Source organism: Lichenostomus cassidix, chromosome 1 (assembly GCF_008360975.1).
Source record: "Lichenostomus cassidix isolate B80296 chromosome 1, HeHo_3.0, whole genome shotgun sequence".
NCBI lineage: Eukaryota > Metazoa > Chordata > Aves > Passeriformes > Meliphagidae > Lichenostomus > Lichenostomus cassidix.
The window spans coordinates 99,149,617-99,163,692 of NC_139479.1; the positions used below are offsets into that span (position 1 = coordinate 99,149,617).

The following is a 14,076-nucleotide window of genomic DNA, read 5'->3' on the forward strand; positions in this document are numbered from 1 at the left end:
CAAAGTCTATAGACATTTTAAAATCAACATCTTGCTTGGATGCAGCCAAGAGCATTGATGATTGATCACAGGAAGGTGATATTACTGCATGAGGAACAGAGACCCTTCTAGGCTTACCTGGACTGTTGAAGCAATGGGCTGAATCTGGGTTGAATCATTATCTCAAGTTAAAAATATTAATAAATGAGCAAGGAGATGGCACAAGGCTACCCCCATATCTCTGTTGCACACCCCAATGCCTTTAATGAGCTTTGAAAGGTTCTCTTAAACAGATCCCATGGAAAAGACATACATTTCAGTCTCAGAGAAAAACCAGGCATGTCTCAAAAAGGCAGAGATTTGCACTAGACTAATGGCCCGCTCTGGAGGAAAAAGGAACTGAATAAACTTTAGATGAACAATGCCACTTTCTGATGCTTGATAGTGTCGACAGCTGGAGATTCATGGTGGTTCATTGTCTGTTGCTTCATGTTGGCTTCCCTAGTGCAGGAGCCTGTGAATTGGGCTATTGGGTGTAAGAAGTGGTTGGTATTGTACACAGACGTGGTTTCATCCAGCTGTGCCTGTTCCCTTTTTAATTATCTTTAACTTTCCCCACAGTTCTGCAGTCCTGTGAAGTGATTTTATAGTTTCCTTACCTGGGAAAAATGAAGTACAGGCTCACCTCTTTCATTTTTAGGGAAAATAACTTCTGTCACCCCAGAAAGTCTTAAATGGAGGAATTTAAACAATGCATCCCCATAGTGGAGGAAAGTGTAAAGGAACACTGTAATGCTCTAGTACAGCATCCAGGGCTTTATTTAGTATTATTTTAGCTTTTTTTAGTGCATTCATAGCTTTATTTAGTGCATCGGTGATACAGTCACTGAAGGATAGAAGACAAACTCGAAAATTATAAATATTACAGCAAGTCTACTAAAAAAATCATGGAAATACGCTGAAATATATTAACAGGATATACCCTAGTTCAGGGAAACCACACAGAACGCCAAAGGTGATGATGTCTTAACTAACCAAAGGAGTGAAATAATAAATTAATCAGAGGTTTTATTCTTCCTTTGGAGTTGATCTGTAGTATTGAGGGGATGATGTGGACATATGATGGCGTGACAAGGCCAGAGGGGTGTCCAGCGCAGTCACAGAAATAAGGAACCTCAATGTCTGGAAATGGGCACTGAGGTCCAAGCATGTGGCTTGTACAGCTGCCAGGTGGTCTCAAAAGCAGTAGTGACCTATGTTTTTGTGTCTGTAAGCTAGTGAAGAGGTTGCTATGATGATGAGCACAGGTATTAGCAGTACAGGAATCCAGGTGCTCACTGCCAGCTGAATGTTCACTCTTCTTGTCACCTTGGCTGGTTAACGGGGGCGGTTGCAGGTGACAGGGTAATGACCCTAAGCCTTCCAGTGCCTAAAGGGGCTCTAAGAGAGCTGGAGAGGGATTTTGGGCAAGGGCCTGCAGTGACAGGACAAGGGGAATGGTTTCACATTGACAGAGGGCAGGGTTAGATTGGATACTGCGAAGAAATTTTTTCCTCTGTGCAGGTGGTGAGGTGCAGGTGGTGAGGCCCTGGCACAGGCTGTCCATAGCACCTGTGGCTGCCCTATCCCAGGAAGTGTTCAAGGGCAGGTTGGACAGGGCTTGGAGCAACTTAGTCTAGTGGAAGGTGTCCCTGTGCATGGCAGGGGAGTGGAATTGGATGATCTTAAACCTCCCTTCCAAACCAAATCATTCTGTGATTCAATGATGATTCCATAAAACAGGTTGATGTTCAAGATATTTCTTTAAGGAGATTTGCAGAGCTTATGTAAGGAAAACATGTATTGGATATAGTCTCATGGAGCTGAGCACTTTGCAAGACAGCTGAGCCCCTCTTGTCTCTAACTTATAATTAGGGTGATTTGGATTCTCTGTTGGAGATGTGGAGTTTGTCTAGATAGTACATTCTTCACCTTTGGGCATAAAAGTCAAGGATTTGTCCCACCTTGCTTTGGGACAGACTCCCCCCATATGGACTGGTCATTTGGGGTCCCTTTTCTGGTCCATGGGGAAAGGGCACATTTGGGGCCATGCAGATCCTTTGCCCCATTCTTCACCGAGGAGGAGATTAGACATGTTATGGAAATGTCCACTTCTCTTCTCTAAGGGAATTCAGGGAATTGGCTCAGGAGAAGTTCATCAGCCTTCTTTTTTTTTTTGCTAGATTACAGTCTTTGCTACCCAAAGACCTCCTTACTCTTTTTCATACTCAAGCTGCTGCTGGCTGGATACTTGCAGCTCACTGCATTTCCCATGGCCATTGCAGTCAAGTTCTGCTGTTGTTGCTAAATTTCAAATGAAAATGTAGAATTTCTTTTGACTTCCATGTTGTTTCCTAGTACATAAAATACTAATGATGATAATTTTCACTGTAATTCTTTTGGCTGATGGAGGTCATCATCATGTCTTTGACTATAGTAAGAAATGTTTCATGACATTCAAAGACACTGTAACAGAAAAGTAGGAATAAGTCAGTGACTTCAGCTCAGATGAAGGAGGACATACCATATGGCAGCTTACAGCCCTTACGTATCTTTGTTTTACATAATGTAGCTCTACAGTTGTATTATTTATATAAACTTGTGATACTTTTTGGATTTGGCCAGGAAGGGTAAGACAATTTGTGCCATACATTCCCATTTATTTTACATTATGAGCTTTTAAAATTCCCAAGGTACAAAGATTTTCTTCCTTCTCAACAGAAATACTTTCTTTGTTCCTCATAATGATTTGATGCAGGAACAACTATTCTCCCAAAACCTATAGAATATGCTTATTTGCTGCAGAATAATATAGTAGCATTTTGGAAACTTCCAACAACTCCTATTCAAGTCACAAAAGAGCTGCTGCCCTTTCACGGACACAAATTCCTTGGGAAGTTATCTGTTTTCCCTAACTGTGTGTAAATCAAAACTACAATAATGTTCATAAGAAAAAAACACCCTTGTATTCATTAGGTTTAAGCTAAAAAAGGAGAAATTTGGCCTAATTAAGGTTTTATGCTTTTCCTTGGTTTCCTTATCCTAGTTTAAGAGAGGGGGAATAAAGCTCACTTGGAAATGTTTTGTGCATGGCCACAAGTAGTTTAGAATAGTGGTTGATCTCGTGCAATTTCTGAACTTTATTAAATCTCTGGTAATTTTTAGATAGTTTTACCTTTCACCTAGAAACTCATCTCCCTAACCATTTGGAGGCATCCATTTAATATTACGAATAAATAGATTTTCTGCCACCCCAAGATTTAAATGCAATTGATATTTTGTTTACTCTCTACCTGTCATCTGATCTAACCTTCTCCATTTCTGTGGTGGTTTTGATTGGCCTAAAACATCAGTAAAGTATTTTTAACATCTAGGAGAAATTTGGACCCCTCAGAAGCTGTTGTGGTAGGCCTAGGGAAGTGTCTGAGGGATGGGGAGAGGCACAAAGATGGCTCCTGTGTGTCCTGAGTGAAAGTTCTGGAAGTTTTTACATCAAGTCCAGCACAGCCAATCTCTGATGGCTCTGAAGGTGATGGACATGCTGCTGGCCAAGTCTGGGCCAATTAGAGATGTTAGTTATGCCTCTGTGAAAACATATTTAAGAAAAAATCAAAACAACTTCTTTGTAGTTGGAGGAGGAGGAGGTGGAGGTGAAAATATGTGAAGAGAGAAAATTATGGAGACACCAAGGTCCGTGGAGAAGGTGGGGGAGGAGGTGCTCCCAGTGCCGGAGCTGAAAACCCTCTGCTAGCTGTGGTGAAGACCATGGGGGGAGCAGGAGGTCCCCCTGGAGCCCATGGAGTCCACAGGAGTGCAGAAATCCACCCACAGCCCACGCCAGAGGAGCAGGTGGATGCCTGGAAAAAACTGTGGACAAGTGGGAGTCTCATCTAAAGAGTTAAAACTGCAAAGGCCTTGCAAGGGAGAGAAAGGCCTTGCTGCTAGGAGGGAAGCAGCCTGGCCTCGGCTCAGGAGAGTCTGCACCTTGTGGACAAAAGAACTCATGTTGCAGCAGAATTCGGACGGGATGTTGCTCGTGAGATTGGACCCATGCCAAAGAAGTTCCCAGAGGACTGTCTCTTGTGGGAAGGACCCCTGGCTAAGTAGAGAACCCCTCTCCCTGATGGACTGATCAGAGAACAAACCCTTTGTTGGTTTGGAAAGAGGGAAGGGGGGTGAGCGGAGAGACTGCTTCTTAAGAGGGTGGGGGTGAGAGCTGAGAAACTGTCTGGAGACAGAGAGAGATAAGTAGAGATAAAGCATATTTGTAGTAGAAGAATTGTGGTGATGAATAGATTTATGGACCTGCTCTGTGGACTGAGAAAATACCCCACACCCTGCCCCCCTACCCGAGCTATTGGTTGGAAGGAGGAAAGGGGGTGAATAAAAATGGGTTAGTAAGAAGGAGGGGGTGAGTGAAAAAAAGAGTGTATGAAAAGTTTATTTTTGCCTTGCATTTATCCTCCAACTCTGTTAGGTAATTAAATCACTTTTGGAACTTTAAGTTTGGAGCCTGTCTGCCCTTTTCTTCTGTGTGTCCTCCTACCAGCGTCCTATCTCATTTAACTCATGAGATTGGTGTGTGTTTTTACAGGTTTTTTTGGTTGGTTTTTTTTTTTTTTCCAGCAAGAGAGGGTCGAAGTGCCTAGCATTTAGTCAAGGTCAAACCCCGACAATTTCTCATCCTTGTTATTATTTTTTCTAAACTGGTAAGCTTTGAGGATCTAATTTATAGAAAAATTTCTGTGCTATTAAGAAAAACCAATGTAATTTATTGTACTGAAATAAAATTGCCAGCATGCAAAGTCCTTAAAATTAGCATTGATTTGCAGTTGTTTTCAGACATATTAGATCAAATTCTCATCCCTTGGAGCCTGTTGACATGGATTACAATCATATTTTTCCATCCTGGACCCCAACAGAAAAAAAAATCTAAATGAAACACTTAATTAGTCTGAAAAATATTTTTCTATTAACTGAATAGTCACGGCAATAACTCACTTGTACTTTGGAGTTAACATGGTTTTCCTCTTCTTTAGCGTTATCCCTTGTGGGAAGTGCGTAACTCCTGCAATAAATCAATGGGCACAGCTACTGCTGATACTGATCATATTTGAGCATGCTGCCCTGCTCCCCAGAGATGCTTTCCATGAGCTTGTCTTGGCTTGAGCCCACACATTTATTTAAGCCACATGTTATTTTCCCAAAGGAGCACATCAACAGTTTTGAATCCCCCTCAGAGCAGATAGAGAAGGTACAACCATAGTTTGTACACTCAAGAGCAGCAAAAGAATTTCCACTGCCCAGCAATTGTCATGTGGAGGAAGTGGGCTGTTGTGTCAAGGCAAATGCAGAAACTCTGAAGGAAGATTGGTCATTTCTTCCCACCTGGTATCTTTGATGTAAACCCGCCCTCTGGCAGTGGGAAGCCACTCCTCCTTGTCCTGTCCTTCTAGGCCCCTGTCCAAAATACTTCTCCCTCTTTCTTGGAGCCCCTTTAGGCACTGGCAGGGGCATTCAGATCTCCCTGGAGCCTTCTCCAGGCTGAACACCCCCAGCTCTCCCAGCCTGTCACCAGGGCAGAGGTGCTCCAGTCCTCAGAATATCTTTGCAACCTCCTCTACACCTGATCCAACAGGTCCATGTCCTGATGTTGTAGCCAGGTGGGGATCACTCTTTTCTCCCAGGTAGCAAATAACAGGACAAGAGAAAAGAGCCTCAAGTTGTGCCAAGGCTTGGGCTGGATATTGAGGAAAATTTCTTCTTGGAAAGGGCTGTTCAGCCCTGGCACAGTCTACCCAGAGTACTGGTGGAGTCCCCACCCCTGGGGAGATTTAAAAGCCACATGGACAACACACCTGGTGACATGGGTTAATGGTGGGCTTGGCAGTGCTTGGGGAATGGTTATAATCAATGGTCTCAGAGGGCTTTCCCAACCCAAATAATTCTGTGATTTTATATCCTGTGAATGTCAGAGCAATTTCCAACTTGAATTTCTGACTGCATCCGAGTGGTTGGTGCCCCTCATGGTGGAGTCCCTGGACACTCATATTAAAAATCTTCCCTGTAAACATTTGTGAGAAGTTGTATTTCCAAACGTGTTTGTTTTGAAATACTAATTCTTACACTCAGATGGCAATACTAGTAAAAACAGTGCAAATTAGTATCTCAGTGACTTGGAGATCTTTGGAGTTTTAGGAGTGTTTTTCAAAAGAATTAATATCCAGGGAAAAACACAATCAGGGCTTGCACAGCAAGGGCTGGAACACGCTGACACCTCAGGGAGTCTGAGCATCAGATGGTCTGGGTCCTAGAGAGCATGCAGTGGGACTTCTAACGAGATTAAATCCCTTCAACTCTATTTTATTTTGCAGCTCTTGCATGTGAAGGAGCTCCAGGGGACTTGGGCTATAGAGAAAAGTTACCCTGTGGGCTGCTTTGCAGATGTGAGGCATCATCCTAGAGCCATTTTTTTGTCTAGCTGTAAGTAAACTCATGAACACCGCTGTGTCCTAGGGATGTTCCAGGCTACAACAAGGGTTTTCATTCTCCTAATGAAATGATGAAATTTTCATTCTCCTAATGAACTCTCCTATTTATGACTTGCTGGGAAATATTTTCATTTTCACATAGATGAAAGTTAAAGAGAGCTAAAGGAGTTAAAGAGAAAAGATTAAGTGAAGATTCAGTGAATTTACATAAAAATTTCTTACATCGGTGCTATCTGAATTAACTTTTACTCTCTTTATTTAATTTTTTCTTAAAATTAAAATAACATGTCTGTATGTCTGTTTTTAACCATTCATAGAATCACAGAATCACAAAAACATAGAATCACAGAATTCTCTGGGTTAGAAGAGACCATTAAATGCCATCTAATCCAACACCCTGCTGTAAGCAGGGACATCTTCCACTAGACCAGGTTGCTCAGGCCCCCATTCTCCTTCAGTAGATTCCTTTACTGGTTTTGTAGAGCATCCCCTGCTCCTACCTTTGGGGGCAGGGAGGGAGAGGGGAGTTCAAATGTCAGCTGTGCATCCACCTTATCTTCTTCCCATCCACCCTGCTCCCGACTAGAGCTGGGCATGATCCCATATAGGACCAAACAAATGCCTCAGGAATAACAATTCCAGCTTGCTCCAGTTCAAAAAAATTTTTACGACACCATTGATTTTGAATTTCAAAAGTTCTGGGTAGGAAAATGCTCATTTCTCTTTATGGAGCTAGAACACTTGGTATCACTCTTCAGCTCCTCAGTTTTACCAAACATGCACAATCAGTTCTTATAAAAATAGTGGAATAAGTGCAGATTAATAAATGGATGTGCAATGAATACGGTGAGTGACCTGGCTGAATTTAATCTGTATTTGGATGCCATAAAAATGCATTTCCCTACAGCATGTGAATTTTATATAAATCAACCCCAGAGCTCAAATCACAGAAACAAGAACTGAGAGAGGTACAGGGTCAGGGGGACAATGACACCCTCCTTCCCCCATCATCCTTGTGTTTTTCTGTGCATCAGGAACATGCCATCCAATTACAAAGGGGTGAAGGACTTGGTGATTCCCAAACACACATGCTCAGTCTCATGCAGCTCATGCCACATAGCCTCCAGGATGCTGTTCAGGTGAGCAGCCCCAAATTTATAGGCAGGGCTGGGGGTTTTCTGTGAGGTGGGTTGAGAGGTGGGTGTCAGTGAGTTGATTCATGGGGTAACTTATCTGAAGAGCCCAGACTGGGCAGCTGGGGAAACTGAGGCTGGCGAGAAGCCATAGGACCCACTTAAGGTGCAGGTGAGGGCGATCCCAGCTCATACAAGTCTCTGAGCAGTGGGAACCCAGAACTTGTTGTTTAGTTTTTCCTTTTGCTTAGCTAAAAAATTTCAGTTAAAGTCGTTTTTTTTTAATTTCCTCACTTTGCCCAGAGATATGCACAGAAATAAAATTCAACTGGACGGCCAGGGCTCTCTGGAGAGCTGTTAGGCTGCAGGGTACGGGATGTTCATGTCTGCGGGCATTTCAGCTCCGGGACTTCACAGGCTCCTCTACTTACATGGTGGAATCTCCTCCTTCTGTGATCTAACACTGCCACCCCCTGGCACATCGACACTTCCAGCGGTGGGGCAGCCACAACTTCTCTGGACAACCTGTGCTGGTACCTCACCACCCTCAGAGGGAAGAATTTTTTTCCCAGTATCTAATGTAAATCAGAAAATAACAGCATGATTTGGGTTGGAAACGACTTTCAAAGCTCATCTCATTCCAAGCCCCCTGCTATGAGCAGAACACATTCCAAAGGCAGGGACACCTTCCACTAGACCAACATGCTCCAAGCCCTGTCCAAACTGGCCATGAATATTTCCAGGGATGGGGTATCTACCACCTCTCTGGCAACCTAAATTCCCCAGTTTTGCACTGTGACTCTATGGTCATCCAATGAAGCCACCAGCAGGTTAAATCAAAACAAACAAGAGGAAGCGGCTCTTCATGTGGCGTTCTTGGGTTCTGCAGCCACCCATGACCTTGAGACCTTCGGCTGCCCTTGACCCTGGGTTGTCAGCCACCTTTGACCACTGAGTCCCCTAGTAGACCTTGACCCCAGGGTCCCTTGGCCTCCCATGATTCCAGGGTCCTCAGCCATCCTTGACCCATGAATTCAGCCCCTGGGTTCTTTGGTTGCCCTTGACCTCCAGGTCTGGCAGCCACCCTCAAAGCTTGGACCCTCTGGGCCCCTGACCACCCTCTTGACCCCAGTCCCCAGCTGCACTGGATTGCAGGCTCCTCAGCCACCCTCCATCACCCTTGACCTTTGGGTCCCATGTCCTCCCTGGACCCTGGAATCTGCAACTGCCCCCAGCCCTGGGGTCCCCATCTGCCCTTGGCTGCCCTCAACCTCAAGATACCTAGACTGCATTCAGTTCCTGGGTCCCCAGGCTACCCTGCCCCCTCCCACCCGAGCTACTCTGTGCCATCCTCCATCCCTGGATACTTCAGTTGCCCTCAACTCCTAGGTCCCTGGCCATTCCCCCAACCACCCTGGACCCTGGGCTCCCCAGCCACTCTGCCACCACCCTCGACTTGGGTACCTAGATTGCACTCTACTCCTGAATCTCCCAGCCATCCTTGATTTGCAGGTCCCTGCCCTCTGCCCTCTGCCACTCTCAACCCCCAGGTTCCTGACTGCACTCGATCCTCAGATCCCCTAACCACCCTTGATCATGGGGCCTCCCTCGACCCCGGGTACCCAAACTGCACTCCTGGGTCTCATGACCATCCACCACCCTCAGGTCTCCAGCTACTCTCCATAGCCTTCAACCTCCAGGTCCCCAGCCTCCCTCTGCCATCCTCAACTCCTGTGTCCCTCAGTCACCCTCAACCACCAAGTCCCCAGTTGCCCCTTGACAACCAGGTCCCCTGATCCTGGGTCCCCATCTGCCCTCAACCCCAGGGTCTGGTCCCTCAACCAGCCTTGACCCCAGGGTGCAGAGCAGATGCGGGACCTGAAGGTCAAAGGCAGAAGGGACACAAAGGTCGAGAGGGGCTTGGGCCAGGAAGGGCAGTGGGGGACCAGCTGCTTCTTCCCTGCTACCCTACACACAGATCCACCTGCTCCAGTGTGCTGCTCCCCTCCCCTGTGCTCCTCTTTGGCACATGGCTTGGCATCTCTCTTGAGAAATGCACTATCTCCATATTCAGGCGCAAAGTGCTCTCCCAAACCCCTGTGAGATGATGTCACCATTCATCCTTGAGAGACTCACTTGGATCAGCCCTTCCCCTCCAGTAGGTGTGCTCAGGAAGCCCCCCACGCCCAAAAGCTAAAGCCTCTTTCCATGGCTGGGTCTGCCCTATCATCATCCTCACTGGCCACACCTGTCCTGCAAAACCCTCAGTGCACCCCCACATCCACCCCAAGACCCCATCACTCACATCCCCTCCAAGGACCACTGCCCCTCTCAGCCCCCCACACTCTTGGAGACCCCCCCAAAACCACTCAGTGTACTCTCAAAACCCCCTTGTGCCACCCAAGACCCTCCCAAACTCCCTCTACCCCCTTCCATCACCCACATTCCCCCAGGTCACCCCAGCCACCTCCTCTCACTTTTGGGGGACCACTAGCTCATCCATCAGGAAGTTGGGCTTGGCAGCCCCCATAGCACCATAGGGATCCCCTGGGTTTAGGTGAGACACCCATCTGGCTCACCACAACAGGTTCACATTTCCCACCATTTTAGATCCCATTCACCCTTAATTTAAACCCCTAAAATAACACAAAAAGAGGGTTTCCCCTGAATTTAAATCTCTCAGATGATGGAAAAGGGGGATTGTCCCTCAATTAAAAACCATAAAATAGAGTATCCCACTTCAATTTAAACTCCTAAAACAAGGGAAAATGGAACTCCCCCCTCAATCTAGTTCCCCAATTTTTTTCCCCCTCCCACCATAATTTTTCCCTCAAAACCCACAATTTTTTGTGGCTGTTTGACATCTTTTTCCCCTCACAAAGGTGTGAGACTGGAAAGATTGGTGTCTTGAGAAGGTCCTTTAAAATAAAGGGTTCTCCTCGACGTAAATTTTAAAGTCACTCATAAATTTTAAAGTCACACATTTTAAATACTTAAAAAATGAGGGCAAAGGGGGATTTCCCCTCAATTTAATCCTAAAAATAATGAAAAGGGGGGTATGCCTTCAATTTAAACCCCTTAAAGGCTTTGCCCTTCCACACAAACTGTAAAATAATTGAAAATTGGGATTCCCTGTCAATTGAAACCTTTACAATCAGGGGAAAACTAGCTTTTTCTCTTGTTTAAATCCTTAAAATCAGAAACAAAGGAAGGTCCCCCTCAGCTGAAACACAGAAAAGGATAGTAAAGGAGGTTTTCCCCTCCATTTAAAGCCCTTTTCCCCTTCAAACCCCTAGGTGAGGAGGATAAGGATGATGAGGGCACGAAGCTCTATACCTATCTCTGACTTGGCCCCCACTACGTCGCAGAGTGAGATGCCCCCCAGGCCACCCCTCTCAGTTATTATGTTGGGGGGTCCCCACCCCTCATCACCACCTTCCCAGGGAAATGGGTTCACTTCAGCGGGAGAATGTGGAGCTCCACTGTGATTGGGTGACCCCCAAATTCCTCCTCCTCCTGTACCCCTAAACTGCCCCCTCAGTTCTCCCCAAGCTAGCGCAGGGGCTGCTGCAGAAGATGTCCCACCTTCATGCATCACCTCCCCCCCCAGACTGGTGAAAGCCCCCCAAATTTTTAGTGGGCTCTCCACCCCTTAGGCGTCCTCCCCACCTCCTTTCTACCCTCCTTCCCTTATGGGGGTTCCCCCAGATTTCTCCCTCCCAGTCACTCATTACCCCTCTTGGCAGCTCTGTGACCAGGTTGTAAGGTAAGGGGGACACCAGAAATTTGGGGTGGGGCTTCTCCAATTGCACAGAGGGTCTCCCAAACCTTCCTGTCCCTCCCCTGCAGCTCATTGACACCCCTGGAAACCCCCTGTTCCCGCAGCACCCTAATACGGCAGGTCAGACACCTTCACACCCCGAAACTAGCGGCACCCCAAAATAGGGGGTAATACCCACAATGCTTTGCAACTCCCACAGGTCAGCGGAGGGTCTGGAATTCCCTTGCCCTTCAGCAATGGTGAATGACCTCAAATCTGGCTGGTTTTACCCCAAAACACCCACCCCCCATACAGGGGATGGATGGCAGCTGGGGACCCCAAGGTTGGAGGCGATGGGGGGTGACTGCTGACCAAGGGGCTCGAGAGTGACCGGGGAACAAAGGAGTTGAAGGTAGTGGAGATCTGCTGGGGACCCAGGGGTCGGGGGTGAGGGTAATGGAAGGCTGCGGGGGGCCTGGAGGTCAAGGAGGCCGACGACAGCAAGGGACCAGGGATCAAGATGGGCTGTGCGATGGAGAAGACAGCTATGAAAGCTAATGCTGGTTCCTTCCCACCAGGTGCTCCCCAGCCTGGGTGTGTGCCCCAGCTGCCCATCCCGCTGTTCAAACCCTCTGCTATTTTTTCCCAGAGCCTGGGATGGCATCATCACCTCATTGTTCTGGGTGTGTGGTGAGGAGCTGGAGACATGCGGCTTTCCCAGTTCTCTGCACCTTGCTTAGAGAAAGTGTGTGTGGATGAGGTTTGTTTTGGTGGAAAAGAGAGATGCCACATTTGAAAAAGAGCTCTCATTTGCAGCTTCAAGAAAGGGTTTGCCAGGAAAAGGGTACCAATGCCAGTTTCAGTGGGAATGAAGCTGGAGCATGAGGATTCAAAAGACACTCTCCCTGTCCCTCTCTGATTGGATGGGGTGGTGAATCAAAAAAAGGTAATGTTGTGGGTTGACATAAGATTTTAATAATTGAAACAAAGTAAAATATAATACGAATAAAAATTATAATAGTGATAGCAACAACCACGATAATAATAATGAGAGCCCCAGACAGACAAGGGATATGACAATTATTTATCACCTGCCAACTGATGCCCAGCTTGTCCCTGAGCAGTGACCGGCCCCTCCTGGCCAACTCCCCTCAGTCTATATATGGGACAAGATGTTCTGAGGTGTGGTGTACTGAATTTGCATGGCCTGGTTTTGATAGTGGGGCGGGGCACAGAGGTGGCTTCTATGAGAAGCTGCTAGAAGCGTCCACAACATCTGGCAGAGCCAATCCCTGAAGGCACCAAAGATGGACATGCTGCTGGCCCAATTAGAAATTGTGGTAATGTCTCTGTGTTAACATATTTAAGAAGAAATCAAAACAAAGGTTGGGGCTCAGTTTTAATTCTAGCCGGAGAAGAGCAGAGTGACCCCTATGTCATATATGAGAATACGTGACCAAAACAACATGCAGACACTAATGTCAGTGGAGGAGGAGGGGGAGGAGGTGCTCCAGGCCCCAGAACTGAGATTCATCTGCAGCCTGTGGTGAGGACCATGATGAAGCAGCTGTACACCTGCAGCCCATGGAGTACCATGGTGATGCAGAGATCCACCTGCAGCCTGTGGAGGAGAACCATGCCAGAGTGGGTGAATGCCTGAGAGGAGGCTGTGACCCTGTGGGAGACCCCTGGAGAGAGGGGCCCTGCTCCCATGTTGGAGCAGCCTGTCCTTGAAGGACTGCACCCTGTGGAAGAGTGACTCATGCTGCAGCAGTTTTGGGAGGAGTGTTGATGGACTCACAGTAGTTCGCAGAGAGCTGTTGCTCGTGAGATGGAGCCACATTGGAGAAGTTCATGGAGAACTGTCTACTGTGGGAGGGACCCCTTGGTGTACCATGGAACTGACTACTCTCCCTGAGCAGTGGGGGAAGCCTCAGGTAATGAACTGACCATAACCCCCATTCCCTGCCTCCTTGTGCCACTATATTAGGCGGTAGGCCTGGGAAGGAAGCTGGGGGGATGACATTGCGACGAGAGGGAACTCACGGCAGTCTCAATATGAGATATAAAGTAAGCTCCATTTTATTTCACCAAACGAGACACTTATATACTGTTACAGATCTTACTAATTATAGTTACACACACACCTGCAGTCTGTTCTCACACATTCAGGGATCCTCCTGTTAACTCCCTTATTCTTTCTCATAACACTTCTGACTCCCTAATCTTTCTCATGACATTCTTCCCACAGCTCAGAAACCCAGCTGTGGTTCTCAGGTGTCAGCTCTTCAAAACAACTTGTCAGGATTTTACTGAGGCCTGACCATGCTGAAGCCTTGCTCAGGCCTGCTCAGCATAAGTTTTGCTGGAAAACTGCGTTTTCCAACAGGGGGAAGATGTTTTTAAGGGCTTGTTTTCTTTCTCATTATCCTGCTTTGATTTTGTTAGCAATAAATTGATGTTATATCTTGACGCTGAGCCTGTTTTGCCCTTGATGGTATTTAGTGAGCAATCTCTCCTGGTCTTTATCTCAACTTATGAGCCCTTCATTATATTTTCTCTCCTCTGTCCAGCTGCAGCAGGGGGGTGAGTGAATTGCTTTTGAGTGCCTGGTGTCTGGCAAGCATCAGCCCATGACATTGTGGAATATCCCTCTGGCCAGTTTTGGTCAGCT

General features: G+C 46.7%; 1 long non-coding RNA gene across 1 annotated transcript; it reads left to right on the plus strand.

Moving 5' to 3' along the window:
• The first annotated feature begins 8,732 nt into the window (after positions 1 to 8,732).
• LOC146445428 (uncharacterized) lies at positions 8,733 to 13,405 on the plus strand. Its single transcript, XR_014855002.1, has 3 exons — positions 8,733 to 9,307; positions 9,717 to 11,814; positions 11,981 to 13,405. It is a non-coding gene; the product is annotated as an uncharacterized LOC146445428 (long non-coding RNA).
• The last annotated feature ends 671 nt before the right edge of the window (positions 13,406 to 14,076 follow it).